This window comes from Hemiscyllium ocellatum, chromosome 16 (genome assembly GCF_020745735.1).
Source record: "Hemiscyllium ocellatum isolate sHemOce1 chromosome 16, sHemOce1.pat.X.cur, whole genome shotgun sequence".
NCBI classification, from domain to species: domain Eukaryota; kingdom Metazoa; phylum Chordata; class Chondrichthyes; order Orectolobiformes; family Hemiscylliidae; genus Hemiscyllium; species Hemiscyllium ocellatum.
In genome coordinates this window covers 10444023-10469340 of record NC_083416.1, presented here as the reverse complement: position 1 = coordinate 10469340, position 25318 = coordinate 10444023, and positions in this window count along the sequence as shown.

Sequence of the window (25318 nt, the reverse complement as noted above, 5' to 3'; positions counted from 1 at the left end):
AAATAACCAACAGACTAATTAAATACAATTTCCCATTCACAAATAGTTGCTTCATCATGAGATTTCTCCCCATTTGCTCGAATGGGTGTAACTTCAACAACACTCAAGAAGCTTGACACCATCCTGGACAAAACAACCACATCCATAAGCATCCACTCCATCCAGTACTGACACTCAGTAGCTGCAGTAGCTACAAGATGCACTGCGGAAATTCACCAAAGTTCCTGAGACAGCACCTTCCAAACCCATGATCGCTTTCATCTAGGAGGACAAGGGCAGCAAATACATGGGAACACTACCGCTTGTAAAGTCCCCTCTAAGCCATTCACCATCCTCACTTGGTGATAGATCATTGTTCCTTCACTGTTGCATGGTCAAAACCCTGGAATATTGTCTATAAGGGCATTGTGGGTTTACTTACAGTACATGGACTGCAGCGATTTAAGAAGCAACTCACCACCACCTTCTCAAGGGCAACTATACCCGGGCAATATCCCAGAGTGAACATAAAAAAAAACTCTACCCTGCCTATACCCAGCCAACTCATTATTATCTAAGTGGCCACTTATCACATGCTTTATAATAGATTCTATCATTAACAATTTTGAGCATCTCTCTACTATTAGTATACTGTCCGACTAACATGTCTATAGTTCCCCTTCTCTAGCTCTCTCCCTCCCTTCTGAAATAGTGAGCTGATGTGTGCTACCTTCTAACCTCCAGATTCTATAGAATTTTGGAAGATAATTGCCAATACACCACTACCTCCATTGCAACCTCCTTCATCACTCTAAACATAAAATATCAGACCCACTCATCCACCTTCAGTACCATTAGATTCTTGAACAGAACTCTCTTATGAATACACAAGTCCTTCCATTGCAGTAATTATTTAATTGGTGAGTTTAAATTGATTAGTTTTGTTTCACGAATTGCAGCCTGAACTCCCCCGTCCTCCCCCCCTCACCCCCCACCCAGCGCCGCCCCCCCCCCCCCCGTATATCTCTGCGTGTAAAATTTAACAGATACTCGGTTTCTACATTGCGTGCTTTTCTTCTTAAAGTTTAGACCACTAAAAAAACCTACCCAAGCCACAAAACCTTAATGAACACCTTGCTGTATCAGACAAAGAGAAACAGGGTAACACCTATAATCTACTGTAATTTGCCTCAGTTCTACATAGATCCGATGTTTAAAGAGGGATTAGCCGCTCACCTTGAATTATGTTGTCTGCAAATAATCACATTTCTTAATCCCTTCAAGTTTAGAAACTAATCACATTTCTTACAGTTAGAAATCCCCCTTTGTGAGGTTTTTTTTATCAACACTTGAATACAGACCTGTAATTAGAGTACCTAAATGAATCAATCCTATTAATTAACTCATTGTTGAATTTGAAATAAGTTCCTGTTCTCAATCCATCAATTTTGGGATAATCCTTAGCCTTCAACTTTGCTTTTTGCACGAATGAAATGTAACTCTTACAGATTTAACCCCATAAGACCAGGTTACTGTTGGGGCTTGGGCAGGTTAAACTGCGCAGTGCGGCAATCTATATCTTGACAAGTGCACTTCTGACTAGAAAGAGCAAAAAACATGTCACCTGCTAAGGATGAAAGTGGGCTAAACCCCTGGCGCATGCAAAAAGGAATTTAATGGCAGTTCAGATTCTGGTGGCAAACTGTGGTGGTCAAATTTGAACACTACAAGTTGACAAACAAAAATATCAACTTAACCTCGATTTTGTAAAACCTACCTTTGATCTCTCCTATCTATTTTCCAGACCCTGTGTCTGATCACTGATTACCCTCCTTCTTAACCCCACATGAACCTGACCTCCAATCTTCCTCCTTCCACTACCCTGAGCACTAATCTTTCTCTCAGCCCAACAAGGTGTGGCCACTCCCCCACTTCTCTACGCTCCCCTGACCTCCAGGTTCTCCAATCTTCATTCCCCGCCAGGTAAGAGCATCGTCTCTCTTCCCCCTCAGTTCTGACTTATATACCCTTTACCCAGCCACCAGCCTAACCCCAAACCCTAGCTCCTTTTACCCCATTTGTTCCCCAACCACCTTAAACCAAACCTGAGAAGCTAACCACCTGGTAGTAGGCTTGTAGCTGCACTTGCACATGCTGCATCGATTGTGTGCTACCTCTTCTCACATCTCCATCATTAGTTCATGAAGCTTGAGGTCCAATATGCTCAGATTTCACCATCAATGCTCCTGAATTTCAGCCCTGAGGTTCTTCTTTACACCCCAAGAGGCACACAAGCATCTCACTGAGCATGTTCGAACATTCAATCAGGCCATGGGCTACTCTGTGAGCTAAACCCCATTTATCTGTCTTGGGTTCATGTCTCTTAACACTTTCACCGAACAAAAATCCTCCATTTACAACTTTGAAGTTGTGAATCGACTCCTATCCTCAGCAACTATTTGGGTGGAATAATTCCCAATTGCCATTATCCTTTGTATGAAGAAGTGATTCTGGCATCACCTATGAAATGCTGAGCTCTAATTTTAAGCTTTATCCCCATGGCCAAACTGCTCCATCAGCAGAAATAGTTTCTTCCTATATTTCCTAACTTCTGATCATCCTGGAGCTCAGATACCAGTGGTGTGCCGTAAGGATCTGTTTTGGGGCCACTGCTATTTGTCATTTTTATAAATGATCTGGATGTGAGCATTGAAGGATGGGGTAGTAAATTAATGGATGACACTAAGGTAGGCAGAGTTGTGGATAGTGCTGAAAGATGTTGTGGGCTACAGAGGGACATAGATAAGATGCAGAGCTGGGTTGAGAAGTCACAAATGGAGTTTAATGAGGAAAAATGTGTGGTAGCTCATTTCAGAAGAAATAACAGGAATGAAGAGTACTGGGCTAATGGTAAAATTCTTGGCAATGCAGATGAACAAAGTGATCTTGGTGTCCAGGTCCCTGAAAGTTGCCACTCAGGTTGATAGTATTGTTAAGAAGGCATATGGTGTGTTGGTGTTTATTAACGGGGGATTGAGTTTTGGAGCCACGCGGTCATGCTTCAGCTGTACAAGACATTGATAAGGTCACACTTGGAGTATTGCATATAGATCTAGGTACTGCATTATAGGAAGGATGTGGAAGCTTTGGAAAGGGTTCAGAGAAGATTTACTAGGATGTTGCCTGGGATAGAAGGGAGGTCAAATGAGGAAAGGCTGAGGGAACTGAGGCTGTGTTTGTTGGAGAGAAGAAGGTTGAGAGGTGACTTAATTAAGACTTATAAGATAATTAGAGGGTTAGATAGGATGGACAGTGTGAGCCTTTTGCCTTGGATGGTGATGGCTAACATGAGGGGAATTTGCTTTAAGTGAAGAGGTGATAGATTTAGGACAGATGTTAGGGGTAGTTTCCTCACTCAGAGAGTAGTAGGGCCGTGGAACGGCCTGCCTGCAACAGTGGGAGATTCACCGACGCTAAGGGGATTTAAATGGGCATTGGACATACATATAGATAACAATGGACCAGTGTAGGTTAGATGGGCAGCAGATTAATTTCACAGGTTAGCGTAACATCGAGGGACGATGACCTGTAATGTTCCCATGTTCTATGTTCTCTCACAACTTAATTAAGGCATAATAATGATAAAGTTAGCAATCAAACCACACCAGCTTATAGCCCAACAGGTTTATTTGGAAGCACTAGCTTTCAGAGTGCTGCTCCATCCTGATGAAGGAGCAGTGCACTGAAAGCTAGTGCTCCAATTAAACCTGTTGGACTCTAACCTGGCATTGTGTGATTTTTAATTTTGTCCACCCCAGTCCAACACTGGCACCTCCTCATCTTAATTATGATACTCAATTATCCTGTCTATATCTCTGTAGGCTCTCCAACTCATCTTGATAACTTACTTTTTCCAATCCATTTTGTGGCATCAGAAAATTTAGCTACCATGCATTTGATCTCTTCATCCAAGTCATTGATATCAATTGTAAATAGTTGAAGCCCCAGCACAGCCCTCTGTTGTACTCCAATAGCTACAGCATGCCGATCTGAGCAAGATCCACCTACCTTTTTGTCTTTGCCTCCTCTTAGCTTACTGACCTTTTGAACATGCTAATATGTTACTCCTCACCCCTTCCCCATATTATGTACACTTATTCTTGTGTACAAAGGTTTGATGCAGCACTTAATCGAATTACTTCTAGAAATCAAAGTGCACCACATCTACAAGCTCCACTTTATTCATTGGTTGCTACTTCCTCCAAAAACCCTAAGTTGTTTGGATGTACAGAACTTGAGTGTTGCTGAATAGTTGAAGATTTTATGCAGTGGTCTTGTATGCAGTGGTATGTGGTGATAAGCAATAGATGGTATTCAGGACCCTCAGGGTGATTTCTCAACTAGAACATCAAGGAAAGAAATCTCATTTGACTGCTCCATTTCACTCGTGAACATTGGACAGAGTCCTTTAAAACTGTAAGGAAATTCTTACATGCAGCTACAGATTCAAATATAGTGAACATATCATTTACCTTTTGGAAATAGGCAAGTGGCAGGAGATTAGGTGTTATTTCATTACAGACACATTCCTTTCAAAACCCACCTCAGATCTGAACTGAGCACGATCCCGTATCACCACCATCTATATGGTCATACATAATGCTTTTAAAACTGAACTGAACTGAACACTATGAATTGCTGAGTTCATTAAGCCCAATGAATGCTGGTTCACACAATGGTGGTGGATCTAGATTACTTGATATAATGCCGCAGTGCAGATGTCTATGACTCCTTTAAGCTTTTAATTGGTGAATAGGCTAACAATGTCAAATGAGTACATGGACACCGCATTGCTATCAATATGCAAGTCCTGTGTGGTCTTCGTAAATATGAAGGAACCCTTCCCTATGTCTGTGGAAAACTTGCTCAAAACTGGTTGTCGCAATTACCCAACCAGTTCAGAGTCATCTGCATTTGAAACGTTAGCTTGCTTTCTTTCCATGGTTGCTGCCTGACCTGTTCTGATCTCCACCTTTTGTTGTTTTCAGTACAGATTCCAGCATCTGAAGTAATATGTTCCTGTTCAACTTGTTCATGTTTTGCAGAACTGTTCACAGATGAGATCGAACATAAAGAGACAATAGGAGACAGTGAGGTCTGCAGATGCTGGAGATTAGAGTTGAGAGTGTGTTGCTGGAAAAGCACAGCAGGTCAGGCAGCATCTGAGGAGCAGGAGAGTCGACGTTTCAGGCCGGAGCTCTTTACCAGGAATGAGCAATAAAGAGACAATGCTTTTGTGTGTCTTGGGCAACCTCTGAATACAAAGAATTGTGTGGACACACTGTATCATAGTAGTTAGCTTCTCATTGCTCTCGCACAAGTCCAGCAAGCATTATCCTCTCGAATTAGAATTGACAGTCAATGCTTCATTTGAGATTTTTGTTTATAGTTCTCCACCTGTTCAGATGTGCCATGGCACATCTTTAGAGCAGGTGGGAATTGAACCTAGTCCTTCTTACTCAGAGGTAGAGACACTGCAACTGTCTCTAATAGTTAGCAAACTTTTGGTTTGCTATCGCGTAAAACTGTCTGATCACATAGAGTGGCAGGTTCAATGTCGAGTGGTAATGTCAGTAGCCTAGTATTCCAGAGCTGAAAGCTAATGTTCTGGGTCGTAGCTTCAAATCCCAAGCAGTGTGAAGTTTGAATTCAATACAAATCCTCATAGTGACCATATCATTGAAAAAATAACCCACCTAATTCACTAATGCCCCTTCGGGAAGGAGGTTGATCAGCTTCCCCATGACTCTAGATCCACAGAAAAGTGGTTGCCTTCTGATATGGCCACTCCTTTCAAGGGCGACTAAAGATGGGCAATACAGAGGAAGCTCAATTATCCGAAGGACACATTCGGGGAGTTTTTCGTTCTGTTAATTGAATTCTGGTTCATCGAATGTTGGATAATGTTGTTTAGCCAAGCATTGGGACCTTGCAATCTTTCTGGATAATCTGATATTTGGATAATTGGATGCTGGATAATCATGATTCCTATGTAATACCAATCCCCATGTCCTGTATGCAAGAGTAAAGGGTAAAAACAAGAGTGGGCTGAAAAGGTGTACAACTTGCTGGCTTTGATTTTTTTTTCTCTCTGGTCCCTTTCCTAACCAGTTGAGCTCTTCATGTGCCATTTCAAACAGTCAGAATCTGGTGTAATGTTAAACTAAAGGCAGGGGTGGTTATACAATAAATCATTTTGCTGCTTATTACGGACTTGAACCTGGCATATGCGTGCTCTCCCATTGTGTGGCTACACTGAAATACCCATAACTACATAATTACCAGTGCAGCTACAGGGAAAGAAAGGACTCTAACAGAGTGAAGCTGTGGGCATGTAATTTGTTCCAATTTGGGACTGATATTCATACTGAAACCAGATTGCATGGTCTGAGAGTGTGTGTGATTTGCTCCTTTATTAAGGTGTAAAAATATGCAACACTCTGCAGCATAAGAAACTAGATCTTTCTTTAATTGCTAACAACTTTGAGGAATTGACCTGAAAATTATCACTCATTATCAGCATATTGTGTGTGATCTATTTCCCAGGTGTTGATGCTGAGATATTGGGGGAGGGTACAGTTAGGTCAGTCAGCGGGCGTGTGGATAGATTAACAGCAAAAGTAGGGACCTCAACCTCCATTCCCATGAATCAGACTGCCTCTCACCCTACTCACAATAATTGGCAATAGTTTGGCGAATAATTGGCAACAATCTGCTGTTAGGCAAAGTACTAAAGATATTGTTGAGATAGCTCTGATTAGGGCGGATTTATTTTTAAATTTGGGTATCTCACTGGGGTTTTATGGTTGGGCCAATGTTTTGCAATTGGGCATTCTCGGTTTTAAAGTTTACAACTGATTTATCCCATCGGATGTAGGAGCAGAGGTGGACCGTTCAGCCCATCAAGTCTGCTCTGCCATTCAGAGAGATGATGTCTGATCTGATCATCCATCGATCCACTTGCCCTCCTTCCTCCCCAATAACCCTTGGACTGATTAAACACCTATCTGTCCCAGCCTTGAATACACTTAAGGACCCAACCTCTCCAGCCCTTTGCAGTAAAGAATTCCACAGATTCTTATTTTCCAATTGAAGAAATGTGTCATTATCTCTGTCTTATTAGGTGAGATTGTACACATTCTGGCTCCAAGCTCTCTGATAAAGGGAAACAACCTTGGATGTAGGTTTGCTCGCTGAGCTGAAAGGTTCATTTTCAGACGTTTCAACACCATATTAGGTAACATCATCAGTGAGCCTCTGGATGAAGCACTGGTAGTATGGCCCACTTTTTATTTATGTGTTTAGATTTCCTTGGGTTGGTGACACCATTTCCTGTGGTGGTGTCATTTCCTGTTCTTTTTCTCAGGGGGTGGTAAATGTCTAAAAATGAACCTTTCAGCTCAGCAAGCAAACCTAGATCCTGAACCTCAACCTGAGCTACAAATCTTCTGAAAACTCACGGAAACAACCTTACTGCATTTACCCTGTCAAGCCCCCTAAGTAATTCGTAGAATCTACACCATTTAGAAACAGGCCATTCAGCCCAGCAATTTTACCCAGACCGTCTGAACAACATCCCACCCAGACTCACCCCATCCCTGTAACCATGTATTTCCCATGGCCAATTCACCTATCCTGCACACCCTTGGACACTATTGGGCAAATGGCTAATACACCTAAGCTGTGCATATTTAGACTATGGGAGGAAACTGGAGCACCTGGAGGAAACTCACACAGACTCAGGCAGAATGTGCAAACTCCACACAGACAGTCGCCCAAGGCTGGAATTGAACCTGGTTCCTCGGCGTTGTGACGCAGATGTGCTAACCACTGAGCCACCATGCTACCCCATGTATAACATCTTCTCATTCTTCTAAATGCCATTGAATATGAACCAAGGCTACTCAACATCACTTATAAGATAACCCCTGAAATGAACTGAGTGTACCTTTATTGACCTACCTGCAATGCCAGTATATCTTTTCTTAGATAAGGTGACCAAGTCACATAGTGAGTCATAAGAGCAAGTGACCAAAAGCTTAGTCAACCAAGGAAGTTTTAAGGATTATCTTGAAGGAAGAGGGAGGTAGAGAGGCAGAATGGTTTCAGGAGGGTATTCCAGAGTTTAAAACCTGAGAATCTGTTAGCATGACCCCCACAGGGAGAGTAATGGGGACGCTGAGCAAGCTGGAATTCTAGGAGTGCAGAATTCCTCAGGGGAGGGCCAGGAAATGGTGTCAAAGATTAGGGGATAAAGCCTGAGGATGAGAATGTTAAAATCGAGATTCAGCTGGAACGTGAGTGAGTGTAGCTCAGGAGAGCCAGAGCCCATGCGTGAATGGGATTTGTTTTGAGTTGGGCTATGGTGACCATTTTGAATATGTTCAGTTTAGGAAGAAAGAGAGGTCCAAGGTTGGCTATGGGAGTATCCAAAAAGTCCTGATGAAGGGCTTATGCCTGAAATGTCGTCTCTCTTGCTGCTCAGATGCTGCCTGACCTGCTGGGCTTTTCCATTGTCACACTTTTCAACTCTGACGCTCTAGCATCTACAGTCCTCACTTTCTCTGGATATTCAAATAGTCCTGTTCCTAAAGCCACACAACGTTTTGGGATTTACTCTATGAAAATGAAATTTTATTGCTCATAAACATAAATGAGAATCAAATGCACACAAGATAAAACAAACTTGAAAATATTAAAGGTGGTTTATTCATAGCAATTTAATGATCGCGCTCTCTTTTTCTTTCATTGATTTAAATGCTATCCATGATTGGGGTTCAAATTTGTTCATTGATTTGAAAAAAAACCTTACTGGTATCTTGCAATATTGAAATGTCTCTCATGATTTTCATTATTTAGAAGGACAAAGATAATAGATGCTTCGGAAAATCACAATTTGCCAGTTACTTTACAAGCCTCTCACCATCCTGATTTGGATATAACATTGCTGTTTCTTCACTGTTGCTGGGTCAAAATCCTGGAATTCCCTTCTTAATGCACTGTGGATGTGGAAGCAGAAGTCAGTGCCATGGTTGGAATGCTGACTCTGATCATCATGTACAAAGCTTCAGTGTGTGTGTGTGTGTGTTTGTGTGATGCAGCTTACAGGGAATATTGGTTGCCATCTGAGTTAGTAGGATACACAAAAGTCCACAAATATGTCCACAAAAAAAGTCCACAAGAAATGCTGCTAAAAGGCCTATGACTTACTCGCTCCATATGAGTAAGTACCACACTCTGCCCTCTGCCAGAGCATACTCACTCTATCTCTATCACTGCACACACCTCCGACTGAACCTCATGCTCAACCATTCCCTCTGTCACATCTTATGACTTCCCTCATTTGCTTTTACCCACCAAACCTCCCTTACACCACTAACCCTGCACGGCCTCTGTGCTGACTCATTCGAGTCTCGTTTCAAGTCCCACGGGCACCAGCACCAATAGCTGGCAACTTTCATCTCACCTAATTCCTCCCTATATCTCATTCCAGAAGACAACAGCCCATATTAAGACAACAAAGTCAGGATGGGTGGTGAGGTGTCTGAGAGTCAGCCTCCTCTCTCTCTACAAGGAGAGGAAGCTGGCCTTGCTGTGGACAGTGACCACTTGTGGTGATGCTAAAACCTCCATGTCCCTCCTAACCAGTCAGAAACATTGCAGTGCTCCTCTCTCATTACTGCCATGAGGAATGCATTATTACCATGTCAGATTGTCAAGCCCTTGTATGTGATGCATTCTTCTTTTTGTCTCCTCTAGGTATGAATGGCATCTAGACCATCTCGATGGCTAAGAGAGTCCTCCTACTACATCAGCAAAGCTTCCTCCTACACTGACCATCTCTCCAAAGGTTGATGGCTGATGGTTATGGCTGTTGGAGGGCAGTCATCTCAGCTCCAGGACATCATTGCAGGAGTTCCTTAGGGTAGTGTTAGGTCCAACCATCTTCAGTTGCTTCATCGATGGTCTTCCCTCCATCATAAGCACAGAAGTGAATATGCTCGCTGATGATTGCACAATATTCAGTACCATTTACGACTCCTCATTTACTGAAGCAGTCCATGTTCAAATGCAATAAGATCTGGACAATAAGTAATAGTCAAACCACACAAATGACTGGCAAGGACAATCTCCAAAAGAAGAGAATTGAACCATCATCCTTTGCCATTCAATGTTGTTACCATCACTGATTTTCTCACTGTCAACATCCTCGGGATTGCCATAGACCAGAAACTGAACTGGACTTAACATAAAAATATTTGTCTCCAAAAGCAGGTCAGAAGCGAGGAACCTTGCAGCAGGAAATTCACCTCCAAAGCCTAACCACAATTTACAAGGTGTGTGATGGAATACCCCCCACTTGCTGGAAGTGTTCTACTCCAACAACACTCAGGAAGCTTGATACCACCCAGGACAAAGCAACCCACTTGGTTGGCACCACATCCACAAACATTTACTCCCTCCCACTACTGGCGCTTATTAGCAGCACTGTATACCACCTGCAAGATGCACTGCAGAGATTATCAATGATCTTGAGACAGCACCTTCCAAACCACAACCACTTCCATTGAGAAGGGCAAGGGCAGCAGATACCACCACCTGCAAGTTCCCCTCAAAACATTCACCATCCTGACCAGGAAATTAATGGGCGGAGGTGGGTACTGCAGATGATGGGGATTAGAGTCAAGATTAGAGTGGTGCTGGAAATGCACAGCAGATCAGGCAGCATCCAAGGAGTAGAAAAATCGATGTTTCGGGCAAAAGCCATTCATAAGGCAGGTATGCAAGGCACATTGGGCAAACTGACTCAAAGGCTAGAAGATTCTACCAGTGCAGTGTACCCTATGTGGGCATCTGGCATGTGTGTACCTGGTTACCCCATTGACAGGATAGCAGCTGCTCATGAGGAACTAGGCTCAGCATCCTCAGAGTCTGCTCGATATGCTTAGGGAGCTGTGGTCCATCACTCCAACTATGGATACTCAGTCCCAATGGCAAGATGATAGGGAGATGAAGGAACATGATCTGTCCATCTGTCTGTCTGTCTGTTTGTCTCTCTCACGCTCTCTCTCTCTCTCTCTCTGTCTCGGTGCCTCTTCCTCACTGGAGGACAAGCTTGTCCTAGTGGGTACCCGGAGAAGCAACCTCACAAAAGCCCCTCAGAAGTCTCCCCTCTGGATGCTGTGGAGATAGCCTGGTCTTCCACCTCACCTGCCTCCTTCAGCCTGGTTGGATTTCAAGCCCAGGGTATGCTCTGCACATCTCGGCCTTATAGTTCCAAGCTTCAGGTGCAACAGATATGTTTTACCAGAAGTGTGTGAGTGTCTGTTTAATACTGTTTAAGATGAGAGAGGAAAGATACAAAAGGTACCTAGGGGGCAACTTTTTCATGCAGAGGGTAGTGCGTGCATGGAATGAGCTGCCAGAGGAAGTGGTGGAGGCTGGTACAATTGCAACATTTAAAAGGCTGACCATACCACAGCCACTAGACTGATATCAGAGGCTGCCCTTACTGTGCTGAGACCCTCTGATAGAGACATGGACATTGGCTTGAAGCACACAGAATCCTCTCCAACAATTTGCACATCACTGAAGTAAGACTGACTGGCCTGTAATTTCCACAATTATTCCAATTTCCTTTCTTGAACAAGGGAATAACATCTGCCATTCTCCAATTATCTGCACTATTTCAGTGGCCAGTGAGGACAAAAAGATCATTGCCAAAAGCACAGCAATCTCATGCCTCACTTCCTGTAGTAACCTTGGGTATATTCTATCTGGGAGAAAGTGAGAACTGCAGATGCTGGAGATCAGAGCTGAAAAATGTGTTGCTGGAAAAGCGCAGCAGGTCAGGCAGCATCCACAGTTTGATTAGAGACAGACAATATGTCTTTGTGAGGAGCAGGTCATGTCTCACAAGCCTTATTGAATTCTTTGAGCATGTGACAAAACACATTGATGAAGTTAAAGCAGTAGTTGTGGTGTACATGGATTTTAGCAAGGCATTTGATAAGGTTCCCCATGGTAGGCTTATTCAAAAAGTAAGGAGGCATGGGATACAGGGAAATTTGGCTGTCTGGGTACAGAATTGGCTGGCTCATGGAAGACAGAGAGTGGTAGTAGATGGGAGTATTCAGCCCGGAGCTCGGTGACCAGTGGTGTTCCATAGGGATCTGTTCTGGGATCTCTGCTCGTTGTGATTTTTTATGAATGACTTGGACAAGAAAGTGGAAGGGGGCGGGGGGGGGGGTTAATATGTTTGCTGAAGACACAAGGGTTGGTGGAGTGGTGGTTGGTGTGGAGGGCTGTTGAAGGTTGCAACAGGACATTGACAGGATGCAGACCTGGGCTGATAATTGGCAGATGGAGTTCAACCTAAAAAAGTGTGAGGTGATTCATTTTGGAAGATTGAATTTGAATGCAGAACACAGGGTTAAAGGCAGGATTCTTGGCAGTGTGGAGGAACACAGGGATCTTGGAGGCCATGTCCATAGATTTCTTAAAGTTGCCACCTGAGTTGATAGGGTTGTTAAGAAGGCGTATGTAGTGTTGACTTACATTAGCAGGGGGATTGAGTTTAAAAGCCACAAAGTTATGCTGCAACATTACAGGGTCCTGGTTAGACGACACTTAGAATATTGTGTTCAGTTCTGGTCACCTCATTATAGGAAAGATGTGGAAGCTTTGGAGAGATGGTGCAGAGGAGATTTACCAGGATGCTGCCTGAACTGGGAGGTGTGTCTTATGAAGAAAGGTTGAGGTAGCTAGGGCTTTTCTTATTGGAGTGAAGAAAGGTGAGAGGTGACTTGATAGAAGGATACAAGGCGATGAGAGGCATAAAATAACCAGAGTCTTTTTCCCCAGGTTGGAAATGTCTATCATGAGGGGCATAATTTTAAGATGATTAGAGGAAGTTTAGGTGAAATGTCAGAGGTCAGTTCTTTACACAGAGAATGGTGGGTGCGTGGAATGTGCTGCCAGAGGTGGTAGTAGAATCATATACATTAGGGACATTTAAGTGACTCTTGGATAGGCACATGGATGATAGTAAAATGTAGGTTAGTTTGATCTTAGAGCATCAAGGGCCAAAGGGCCTATTTCGTGCTGTTCTATGTTCTATGTTCTGTATTCTCTGATCATTGCTAACAATGACAACAAGCTGCCTGGCTTTGTCTCTGTGCTGAGAAACAAGTCAAGTCTTTAAGCTCTGGCTGAATAGACATAGGACAAAAAAACTCCAAGGCATGCTTTGTGCATACAAACAGGCACAACATGAGTGAGTGCTAAGAGAGCAAGCCATCGCCAAGACACACCGTGACTCTATCCACCTGATGGGTGCTTCTCATTGTGTGCACACTGCCCCTGGCAGCAGCATTGCGATCAAAGCTGCTGGTTTGCTGCGAAATGGCATCTTGCAAGTGGATCAGAGATGCGATACGTGGGTTTACTGAGGCTGGCATGGGTCTGATACCATGCCCATGGTTGGAAGATGCATGCTGTCAATGCCAAGGACTGTGCCCTGAGATGCCAGTGACTGGTAGCCAAGATAAAAGGCTAGAGGAGCAAGTAGCGAGCTGGAATCGCCAATTCTCAACATCTGGTTTCTGTCCCGCAAATAGGTGAATGACAACTGCATACTGATGTGATGGGTACAGCAAACAGTAAGATGCATGCTCGCACAGGCAAAGGGGTCTCTGGTGGTCATTTGTAAGAACCCTTCTTGTTGTCCAACATTTGGTTGGAAAAATGGGACATCTCACTGTCATTGTCGAGACTCTGCCAATCCCACGTGATATTCCCAGCTTTCTCACCAGTTCCCGTGTTGTTCGGTGACTTTCTTCCTTCTGAGAAGAGAAATATGTCAAAATTTATTGATAATTTTTTAATGAGATAAGGGTATTGAGGGCGATGGGACCAAGACTAGTGGAGAACATAAAGGATGCTGAAATCTATGGTTATTGGTTGGGATGAAGATTGGGAGTCACACGAAATGCTGATGGCTTACACTGCTGTACGTACCTATCTCTTCCCTATAATGGAAAATAGACAATGCACCCAGCAGCTGGTCTGTCCTTAGGCCCATTGAGGCCTTTTAGCGGTCAATTATTACTCACTTAAGGCCCTTAAGCTATCTCCACTTCTTGACATGCTGAAGGTAGGTGAGAGTGGGAAGGCCATTTTTTCACAACCTGGTGAAAAGACAGGAAGGAAGAGGGGGGATATCCTTTGGGGAAGTGTCCTGTGTATATCAGGGTTATTCCCCCTAAAGACTGTAGCCCTACCCTGTGCCTTCCAGGTCAGAATTCCAATGCTCCATTAATTGCTGTGAAGTCAGCTTTTTAGCGATTGTTTTGGTTCAGAGTAACCCTTCTTCTCGGGAGGCCAGCCGTAGACATACGTGCCATCACCACCCCTGACCATGTGCACCCCACACAAAAAATAGCAGCCCAAGATGCAGAACCACCCATGATCCAGTTGTGGAACTGATATCAAACTTTTCACATTAGCTTGGCGGTGGAAGGTTGAAGATCAAACAGGAGGCCTGTGACCAGCCAGATGGCGCAAGGTTTGGTACTGGGTCCGTTATTTATATAAATGATTTAGATGATTAGTAGGTTTGTGGATGGCACCAAACTTGGTGGTATAATGGGCGGCACAGTGGCACAATGGTTAGCACTGTTGCCTCACAGTGCCAGAGACCGGGTCCAATTCCTGCTTCAGGTGACCGTCTGTGTGGAGTTTGCACATTCTCCCTGTGTCTGCGTGGGTTTCCTCTGGGTGTTCTGGTTTCCTCCCACAATCCAAAAATGTGCAGGTTAGGTGAATTGGCCATGCTAAATTGCCCGTAGTGTTAGGTGAAGGGGTAAATGTAGGAGAATGGGTCTGGGTGGGTTATGTTTCGGCAGATCGGTGTGGAATTGTTGGGCCGAAGGACCTGTTTCTGCTCTGTAAGTAATCTCATGGGCAGTGAAGAAAGTTATCTAAGAGTACAATGGGATCTTGATCAGCTGAGCCAGTGGGTCAAGGAATGGCAGATCGAATTTAATTCAGACAAATGCGAGGTGTTGCATTTTGGTAAGACACACCAGGACAGGACTTACACTATTCATGGTAGGGTCCTCGGGTGGAGTGTGGTCAAACAGAAAGACCTAGGGGTACAGGTACATAGTTCCTTGGAAGTGGTACCACAAGTAGAGAGGATGGTGAAGAAGGTGTTTGGCACACTTGCCTGCATTGTTCAGAGCACTGAGTACTAGAGTTGGGATGTCATGTTGTGGCTGTACAAGATATTGGTAAGACCATGTTTGGAGTATTGTGTACAATTCTGGTCACCCTGTTATCAGGAGGATGTTATTAAACTGGATAAAGTGTAAAAATGACTTACAGGGATGTTACTGAGACTGTATTATAAAGTGAGGTTGGTTAGGCTGGGACATTTTTTCCTGGACCATAGGAGGTTGGTGGGTGACCTTATAGATGTTTATAAAATCATGAGGGGCATAGATCAGGTGAATAGACAAGGTCTTTTCCCTAGGGTAAGGGAATCTAAAACTAGAGGGCAAACATTTCAGGTGAGAGGGGAAAGATTTAAAAGGAACCTGAGGTACACCTTTTCCACACAGACAGCGGTGTGTATATGGAATGAGCCGTCGGAAGAGTGGTAGAGAGAGTACGTTTACAATATTTAAAAGACATTTAGATAAGTACATGCACAGGAAAGGTTTAGAGGGGTAAGAGTCATGTGCAGACAAATAGGACTAGTTCTGTTTAGCAAGGCTGGTAGTGTGGACAAGGTGGATCAAAGGGCATGTTTCTATTCTGTATAACTCTATGAATCCATTTTTCATTGTCCTAGACTTCCTTTGCTTGAGAAAGAAAAAGAGAAAGCAAGATATTCTCATGAAAGATCACCAATGGTTAACTCTCCCTCTCTCTCCAAAGATATTACCTGATCAATGACCTCATCGAATCCCTACAGTGTGACAACAGGCCCCTTCAGTCCAACAATCCACACTGATCCTCCGAAGACTAACCCACCCAGCTCCATCCCCCCTGACTAATGCACCAAACTTACATATCCCTGGACGCTATCAGTAATTTAGCATGGCCAATTCACCTAACCTGCATGTCTTTGGATTGTGGGAGGAAATCAGAGCACCCAGAGGGAACCTGCTCAGACACAGGGAGAATGTGCAAATTCCACTAGACAGTCACTCGAGGGTAGAATGAACCCAGGCCCCTGGCACTGTGAGGCAGCAGTGCTAATCACTGAGCCGCTGTGCCTCTTGACTGTTTCAGTATTTTCTGTTTTTATTTAAAGCTTTTGTGATGCAAGGTTGTTTCACCGAGAAAATTACATGCTGCGCTCTTTATTCCTCTCCCTGGTGCAACTGTAGGCAGCAATGCTGACCTCTTCGAGGGGGTAGGTATCGTTCTCAGAAATTGTTGACTTGCTGAAGGAGTGGAGATGTTAGTTTGGTCGCGTGACTGGTGTGCAGAGAGAATGAGGGAGAGATTTGGTGTCTTAGCTTTGCACTGATTACCAGCTATTCACACACAATGGAAGTGAACTCCAAAATACACCTGAAAGGCTTGCTGCACGCAAGCCAAGAATCAATGCCATTGCTAACTTCAGCCAATATTCTCAGCAGTCACGAAGAGAGAACCCTTTCTGAATTTCACCTCCAAGATTGCTAACAGCCTCAAATGGTCGCTATCAATTCTTAAGTTTTCTGCAGATACTATTGCCTGTGTTTCTCATATTAATACTATGCAATCAGTGTTCAAGCATCTTTAATGCATCTACCTGCCTTAGTTTCACATCTCTGAATACCCCTATTTAACAAGAAAATCAGTCAATCTACTTTTCTTTTCTTGGAGTTCTCAGGATAGAAGTTTGCTGTGGTCTGACTGTTGTTGTGACCTCACCTAGTTAACATGGCTGCTGTCAAAACACTTCTCAGGTAACTTGACGGTAATCCTTTTTTTATTGAAAGAAGGAAGGATCCCAGTTTTTTCATGTCTCTCCTCCTTTAGGAAGCATCTTAAAACCTATTTCTTTACCCAAGCATTTAGCCATCTCACCTAAAGTCTCTTGAAGTGGCTCAGTGTCAATTCTCACCCAATAGCGCTTTTGTAAAAAGCCTTTGACAATTTGCTCTGTTAAATGTGCAAAGCTATTCAGCATTGCAAAGCAGCACCAGGTCACTGAGTACAAAAATGGGTTGAATGTCCTTCGAGAATTCTGCTTTTGCTTTCCAATTAGGTAATGCATCAGCACATGTTTATACATAAAGAAGTATAATTTTTGATACCTCTCAATTGCTGCAAAATGTGTGAGGCAACTGATTATTTTTGGAGTACAGAGACAAGTTCATGTGCAAAATAGATCAGTCATTCTATACTGGAAACAGCCAACGAACGGTAATTATTGTACAATCCACTGGTGCTAGAGGAGAACATTTACTCCATCAGGGGAAGCGATGGCCTGATGGGATTATTGCTAGCCTGTTAATCTAGAAACCCTGGTCATGTCCTGGGGATCTGGGTTTGAATTCTACCATGGCAGATGATGGAATTGGAATTCAATAGAAAAAAGCTCCACTTATGAGTCTACTGATGACCATGAAATGATTGTCAGCAAAAATCCCATCTGATTCACTACTGTCCTTTAGGCAAGGAAACTGCCACCCTTACCTGTACTGGACTCTAGACTCCAGCAATGCAGTTCACTCTCAGTCAGTGATTCCCTTATACTGTGAATGAATATAGGAAATAAAAAGGTCTATGTTACCACTTTGAAACAGCCATTCAATTCGGTCCACACAACTGCTGTTTCTCTGCAACCTGGTATTTTTTCGCTGTTTAAAGTACTTATCCCATTCCTTTTGAAAGTTACCAACCTTTCAGACAACAAATGTGTTATGAAGGTGCAAGGGATACTATACCTTTAAGAAAGTTGAAAAGCTAGCAAGGACTTAGAGGAGCATAGAGAGTCCAGAACAAGGTAGCAATGTAACGTTTGGTTGAAACAGCTAGAGTAGCTGGGTTACCATGAGACAAAAACAAATTCAAATTTGGCTATCAGTTTAAATTATGCCCCAAGATACCAAACTCCAATCAAGTTTGAATTTAGTATTTTGATAATATTAAAACCAATGAAGCAATCCAATGTTTTGGGGTATAAAACTGAATATATTTGAACAGTTGAGAGAGAACTGCCAAAAGACCAAAAGATGCAGGTTGCTAATTTAAGAGCTCTCTGAGAGGTACCCGTCTGAAGAGGAAGTCTGTGCAGCAGAACATCGAGGCCAACCTGGAGAGAGAATCTACAGAGGAAAAACTACAGAGGGAACTTGGCAAAGCTTACTGGTTTTGAAACATGATTATATTATCTTTTGTAAATCGTTATTGGGATTTTTTTCATTGAATGAGTATTGTAGAGGGGAAGGTAAAAATTGGGTTCAGAGAAAGAAGTTGTAAATAGTTGTGAGTTAATTATTTTCTGTTAGACTTAAAAAATAAAGTGTTTAATTTTTACTTTACTTTTTACTTTAATTTTGACTTTTGGGATATTCTTTGCTTCTCGAATTTTAACAGATTTCCACGTGGGATGATTCTTTTTTGTGTTGCTCGTTTAAATTAGCAGAGAGGTTTACCCTATGTCATAACAAATGCCAGAAGATGACACCTTGCTGTTTAGGGACACTTCTCTTCATCTCTCTTATACAATCCACTTAAGCCCAAACCCCTTTACTTTCCTCCATTTTTCCAGCTTTTTAGTTTTCTCCTGCAAATACTTACCCATTATCCCTTTAGAGGCCACTATCGAATCTGAAATGCATTCCAAATCCAAACAACTTGTTTAATAAAAGAAATATCTCAAGAGGTTTTTTGTATAATTTAGGATCAAAGGCACAAGGTTTGTCATCTACTGCAGATCAACAGAGGGAACTAATCTCACGTTTTGGAAAGTGCCATGGAGTTAGCATTTGATCTAAGAGCAGGATTACTTGATTCCAAAAGACTTCAAGCTAAAATAATTCATCAGCAGCATCCCTTCAATCTACAGTAACATAACGAATTCCTTGGGAGTCTAGACATCGTAGCATATGTAAGGTGAGCCATTTACTAGTTAACAAGAGTCTGGGGTATGTGTTTAACTTGACTGGACGAGCACATGCCACAGCCCAACACACTAGCCATGCTACCTTATATAAGAAACATCTCGGAACTAACAGCTTGACTTTTCTGACCATTCTGATTCATGACAGCCTATAAACCGACAGCCACACTCAAACAACAACTCACCAGAACAAAAGACTCCATACCCATATTTGCAAGATGAATGTTGTTTACAAGATTCCTGCAAAGACTGCCATATAGGACAAACTAGCAGACAACTAGCAATCCACATTCAGGAACACCAACTAGCCACTAAACGCCACGACCAGCTGTCCCCAGTAGCCATCCACACAGATAACAAGGAGCACAAATTCGACTGGGACAGCACAATGATCTTCGGATAAGCTAAACAGAGGACAGCCAGAGAATTTCGAGAAGCATGGTAATCACTCACAGACTCCATCAATGAGCACATTAACCTAGACCTGATAGACCGGCCACTGCAACGAGCAATTGGAACTGGCAACCAGAAGCAGCAGAAACGGAACGAAATAAATTCCAGTAGACACAGTACATCAACACTTCACAGGCGGCTCCAAAGCACTGAAGATGTCACCTAGACAGGAGATGAAACATCTGCAAATCAATTTCCCAACTCAGCGAATGTACCCACAACCATAGATTGGATTCAACCGAGGGAGTTGGGGAGGACATTTCCTAATATTTTTTTCCCTAACTGGGCCTAGGATCCCCCCCACAATGGAAAGGACTTTGTCTATTTATCCTATCCATGCCCCTCATGATGTTATAAACCTCTATAAGGTTTATATGTGGAGCTTCAACACCTTCTCCTATTATATTGTCAGTGCGGATAACACTGTGGCCATATCTCTCTGGATAAACAGCTGGTTATTTAAGATTGCATCTCTTGAAGTTACAACACCAAAAGCGACACGTACTTGCACTGTTTTTATCCAAGTAAAACACCTGGAGGCATGTTACAGGAGTGTAACAGGTTGAAAATTGGCATCAAGCCACATAAAGAAGTATTAGGGCTAATGAGCAAAAACGAGATCTGAGTTAAGTTTGAGGACAGTCTTCAAGAAGGTTAATAAAATCATGACGGGTATGAATAGGGTAGATGGAAAAGGTATTTTCCCTGGGGTAGGGGAGTCCAGAACTAGAGGGCGTAGGTTCAGGTTGAGAGAGGAAAAATTTAAAAGGGACCTAAGGGGTAACTTTTTCATGCAAAGGATGATGAGTGTACGGAATGAGCTGTCAGAGAAAGTGATGGAGGCTGGTGCAATTACAGCATTTAATGGGGATATGGATTGGTATATGAATAGGTATGATTCAGAGGGATATGGGCCAAGTGCTGGCTAATGGGACTAGATTAATTTAGGATATCTAGTTGGCATGGACGAGTTGGATGGAAGGGTTTGCTTCTGCATTGCACATCTCTATGATTTTATGACTCTATAAGTAAAGAGAGTCAAGAATTTGGAGAGATTTGAAAGAGAATTTCTATTTATAAGGCTTAGGTAGCCGAAGCATGGCCAAATATTGTGGAGTGCTTAAAATTGGGGATTCAAATTGGAGTAGCAGCTATCTGAAAGAGTCGTAGGATTTGGCAAGATTACAGAGATAGGATCATGAATCATTTGCAAACAACGAATTTTGAAACTGAGGTTTAGCTTTAACTGGAAGTAATTCAGTAAGCACACTGGGTGAAGGAGACTTGTGACAACTTGGGGTACAGACAGCAGAGTTTAGGAAGAATTGGTATGTACAGAGAGCAGAATGTGGAAGCTGAAGTAGGAAAAAATGCACAGGAAATAAAGGATGGATGAGAGTTTCAGCTGCAACTGAGCAGATGGAGAGTGGAGTCAGACAAAGTTCTGCAGTTTGACCTGGTGCAGTGATGTTAGTAGAAGAGTAATCCAGGGATCAAAGTGCTCTGGGGACATGGTTTGGAAACCCACCACTGCACTATTAATAAATCAGGAACTAAAACTATTGTTAGTTATCATACAAGTGCATTTGGTTGACTAATGTCCCCTAGATAAGAAGAGCTTGCCATCCTCAACTGGTCTGGCCTGCATTAAACTCCTGATTGTAACCGCTTCACCTGTCTCTCCTCCAACCTAATTTACTGCATCAGGTACTCCCAATGTGGTCTCCTCTACATTGGGCAGACCAAACTTAAACTTAGGGAAAGGTTTGCCAAGCACCTTATCTGGGCTTGCAGGGGCTGACTGGACCTCCCAGTCACCACCCATTTTAATTCCCTTTCTTTCCGACATGACCATTCTTGACCTCCTCCATTGCCACAGTCAAGCAAACCGCAAACTGGAGGAACGAGACCTCATCTTCCGCCTGAGTGTTCTACAGTCAGGAGTACTGAACATTGAGTTTTCCCGTTTCAAATAACCTCCCTTCCCTTCCCCAGACTCCCTTCCCAGCCCCTCCCACTCCCAGCCACCAACTGGATTCATCCCTCCCATTGACCAACCATGTCATACCCTCTACCTGTCCTCACCTATCTCTACTTCACCACCCTTCCCCTGTCACCCACATTATCTGCAGCCCCCCCTACACCTATCCCCAGTCCTGAAGAAGGGTTACACCTGAAACATTAACTTCTCCACCTCCTGATGCTGCCTGGCTTGCTGTGATCTTCCAGGCTCCTGCCTGTCTTCTGAAATGACTGAGCAGGCTTAGTGGTTATATGAAGTCTCTACAAAGTCTAGAAATAAATGAAACTGGATAGAATGCCTGGCCTTATTCAATGAATCAGCAATGGCAAAAACACTGATATCCTGTTAACGCCACAGAGTTCGCAATTAAGGAGAGCTGTCATACTGACTAGTCAAGCAATGGCCTGATATAATCAATTGCATGGAATCATACCTTACCGACGATATCCCACATACTGCTACTGTCTTTCCTGAACATGTCCTGTCCTACCAACAGGGCACAAGTACCAGAAGTGACAGCACAGGGGTGTACATTTGAGGATGGAGTCCTCAACATTGACTCTGCACTCCATGAAGTTTTGTGGCGTCATGTCAAACATGGACAAAGATGCCTCCTGCTGGTTATCATCTAACACTCTCTCCCTCCCCTTCCCCACATGTGGAATCATTACTCTTCCATGATAAACACCACTTGGAGGATGCTCTGAGGGTGGCACGAGCAGTTAATGTACACTGAAACGGGGTGGCCTTCAATGTTCACCGCCAAGAATGGCTCATCAACACCATTACTGATTGAATTGTCTGAGTGCTAAAGGACATTGCTGCTAAACTGGGTCTGTGGGAAATGGTGAGAGAACCAACAAAAGGGGAAAAGAACATACTTCACCAATATTCCTGCTGTCAATGTGCCTCTCCATGATAATATTAATAGGTGGAACAACCATAAACCTAAGGAGATGCAGTCTAATGTTGACATTGAGCATACCTCCCATCGTGTCGTTCTATAATGAAAGGGATAAACTTTGAACAATTGTAGCAACTCAAGACTGGGCTGCCATGACATGTTGTGGGTCATCATCAGTAGCAGAATCACACTCATGCTCAATCTGCAACCTCATGGCCCAGAATATCCCCCACTCAATCATTACCATCAAACCAGGGGATCATACCGTGGTTCAATCAAGATGCAGGAACAGCCCCAGGCATACCAGACATAAGTGAGCTGTCAAGCTAAAGAAACTGCAATAGAGGACTAATTGTGTGTCAAGCAACATACACAACAAGTGACAGAGCTAAATGATCCCATTGCCACCTGATCAAGTCTAAGCTCTGCATCTGGTTGTGAACGGAGCTGGATAATTAAACAATTCACTGGAGGAGGAGACTCCATATGTATCCCAATCTTTGATGATAGGGGAACCCAGCATATTAGGGTAAAAGACAAGGCTGAAGCATTTCTATCCATTTTCAGCTAGAAGTGCCAAGTGGATAATCCAACTTGGCCTTCTCCTAAGGTCCCAGTCATGAGGTGTAGACATGTTGGGCCAAATGGCCTGTTTCCACACTGTAGGGGTTCTGACCATTCTTGTCAATCAGAGATGTCAGTGTTTAACCACTGGATACACTTTATGGGATATCAAGAAATGTTGAGGATATTAAATATTGCAAAAGCTATCAGCGCTGAGAACTTGATGCTCCCCTAGCCAAGCTGTTCCAGTACAGTGACAACTCTTGCACCTACCCAACACTGTACAGGTATGTCCTATCCACCAGCAGCAGGAAAATCCAACTCAACAAATTATTGCCTTATCAGTCTGCTCATGTGTGTCAGGAGTGTGATGATTTGAATTATTAGCAGTACTATCAAGTGACACTTATTTAACAAGAAGCTACACACTGACTCTCAGTTTGGATTTGGTCAGGTCCTTATAAAAATTTGTGCCCTAACATAGGCAAAAATGCTGAATTCAAGAAGGGAAATGAGACAGCCTGGACCTGACATCACGGCTGCTACTGACTGAGTGCAGCATCAAGGGGCCAGAGAGAAACTGAAGAGTATGAGAGGCAGGGGTTGAAATCATATCTGGCACATAGGAAGATGGTTGTAGTTGCTGGAGGTCAGTCATTTCAGTTCCAGGATATTTTTGCAGGAGTTCCTCAGGGTGGTACCTCAGCCCAACCATCTTCAGCTGCTTCATTAATGACCTTCCCTCCACCATAACGACAGAAGTTGAGATGTTTGCTGATGATTGTACAATGTTCATTTGTGACTTCCCAGATTGTAATGCAGTCCGTGACCAAATGCAGCAAGAGCTGGGCTGTATTCAGACTCACGCTGATAAGTGACAAGTCACATTCATGTCATACAAGTGCAAGGCAATGACCATCTCCAACAAGAGAGAATCTAAGCACCTACCCCTTGACATTCAATGGCCTTACCATGGCATTACTGAATCCCCCACTGTCAATTTCCTGGATTTGCCATTCATGAGAATTGATATGTGGGGCAGAATCTTATAATGACTGGAACAACATGGGCATTGGTGTGAAATGTAGCAAAATCACATCAAATGTGGTGAGACTTGCTGCATCTTTTAACTAATTTCTGGGCATTGTGATGAGATTCTGTATATAAAGCAGCAGGTTTATTAGGGAGAATTAGTGCTTTTTTAAAAAGCTTATTAATGGCATATCTCCCCTTATTAATATAAAGCTCCTGAACCCATCACCTGCGGAGAGGAAACTAAACACCAAGAATTCTCGATGTGAAAGGCAGAGTGGAAATCTGACGACTTCAACTCATACCAAATGGCTCTCCATGTTGGACACCAGGCATTAACATCTCAGGGCACCTTCCATGGGCACTCATCACATGCAACCCGCATCCATTAACGCTGGCGTTCAACATGTGCCAGTCTCTAAGAGCCCTAATGGCACATCTTCAAACCACTGACAGGGCATCTCCGCACTTCAGTGCTGCAGTCTGGGTTGCACTGGCAGGTCTCATTGCAATGCTGCAGTAAAGACACAGTGCTCATGGACTAGACCAGGCTGCATCTCTGCTCTGTTCACTTGCTGTCATAGCACTCACTCTGAGATTGCCTTGTTGCTCAATGCATCCCGGCCTAACATTACCTTGCTTCTTTTTGCACCTTGCTTCCAGTCAGTGATACCAGGCTGACATTTTCCCTTGCCATTTAGTGCAGACACAAAGACATCTGTCATTAAACATGAGATCCATGCAGAAATTCGGCAAATTACAGTAGATTATAGGCGATACTCTATTTCTCTTTGTCGATACAGCAAGGTGCTTATTAAAATTTCATGGCTAGGGTTGGTTTTTTTTCTGGTGTAAACTCTGAGAAGGAAAGCATGCAAGGTAGAAATCGAGTATGTATTAAATTTTACACACGATGGGGGGTTCAGGCTGCATTTCACGAAACAAAAGTAATCGATTTAAACTCACCAATTGAACAATTACTGGAATTGAAGGGCATGGATATTCGTAAGAGGGTTTTATTGGAGAACCTATTGGTACTGAAGGTAAGGCTAAGTGGGATTTTTTCACATATGCTCGTGGGATGTGGGAGTTGCTGGCTGGCCATCAATTATTGCCTGTCCCTAGTTGTCCCTTGAGAAGGTAGTGGTGAACTGACTGCTTGTGCCACTCCAGTCCA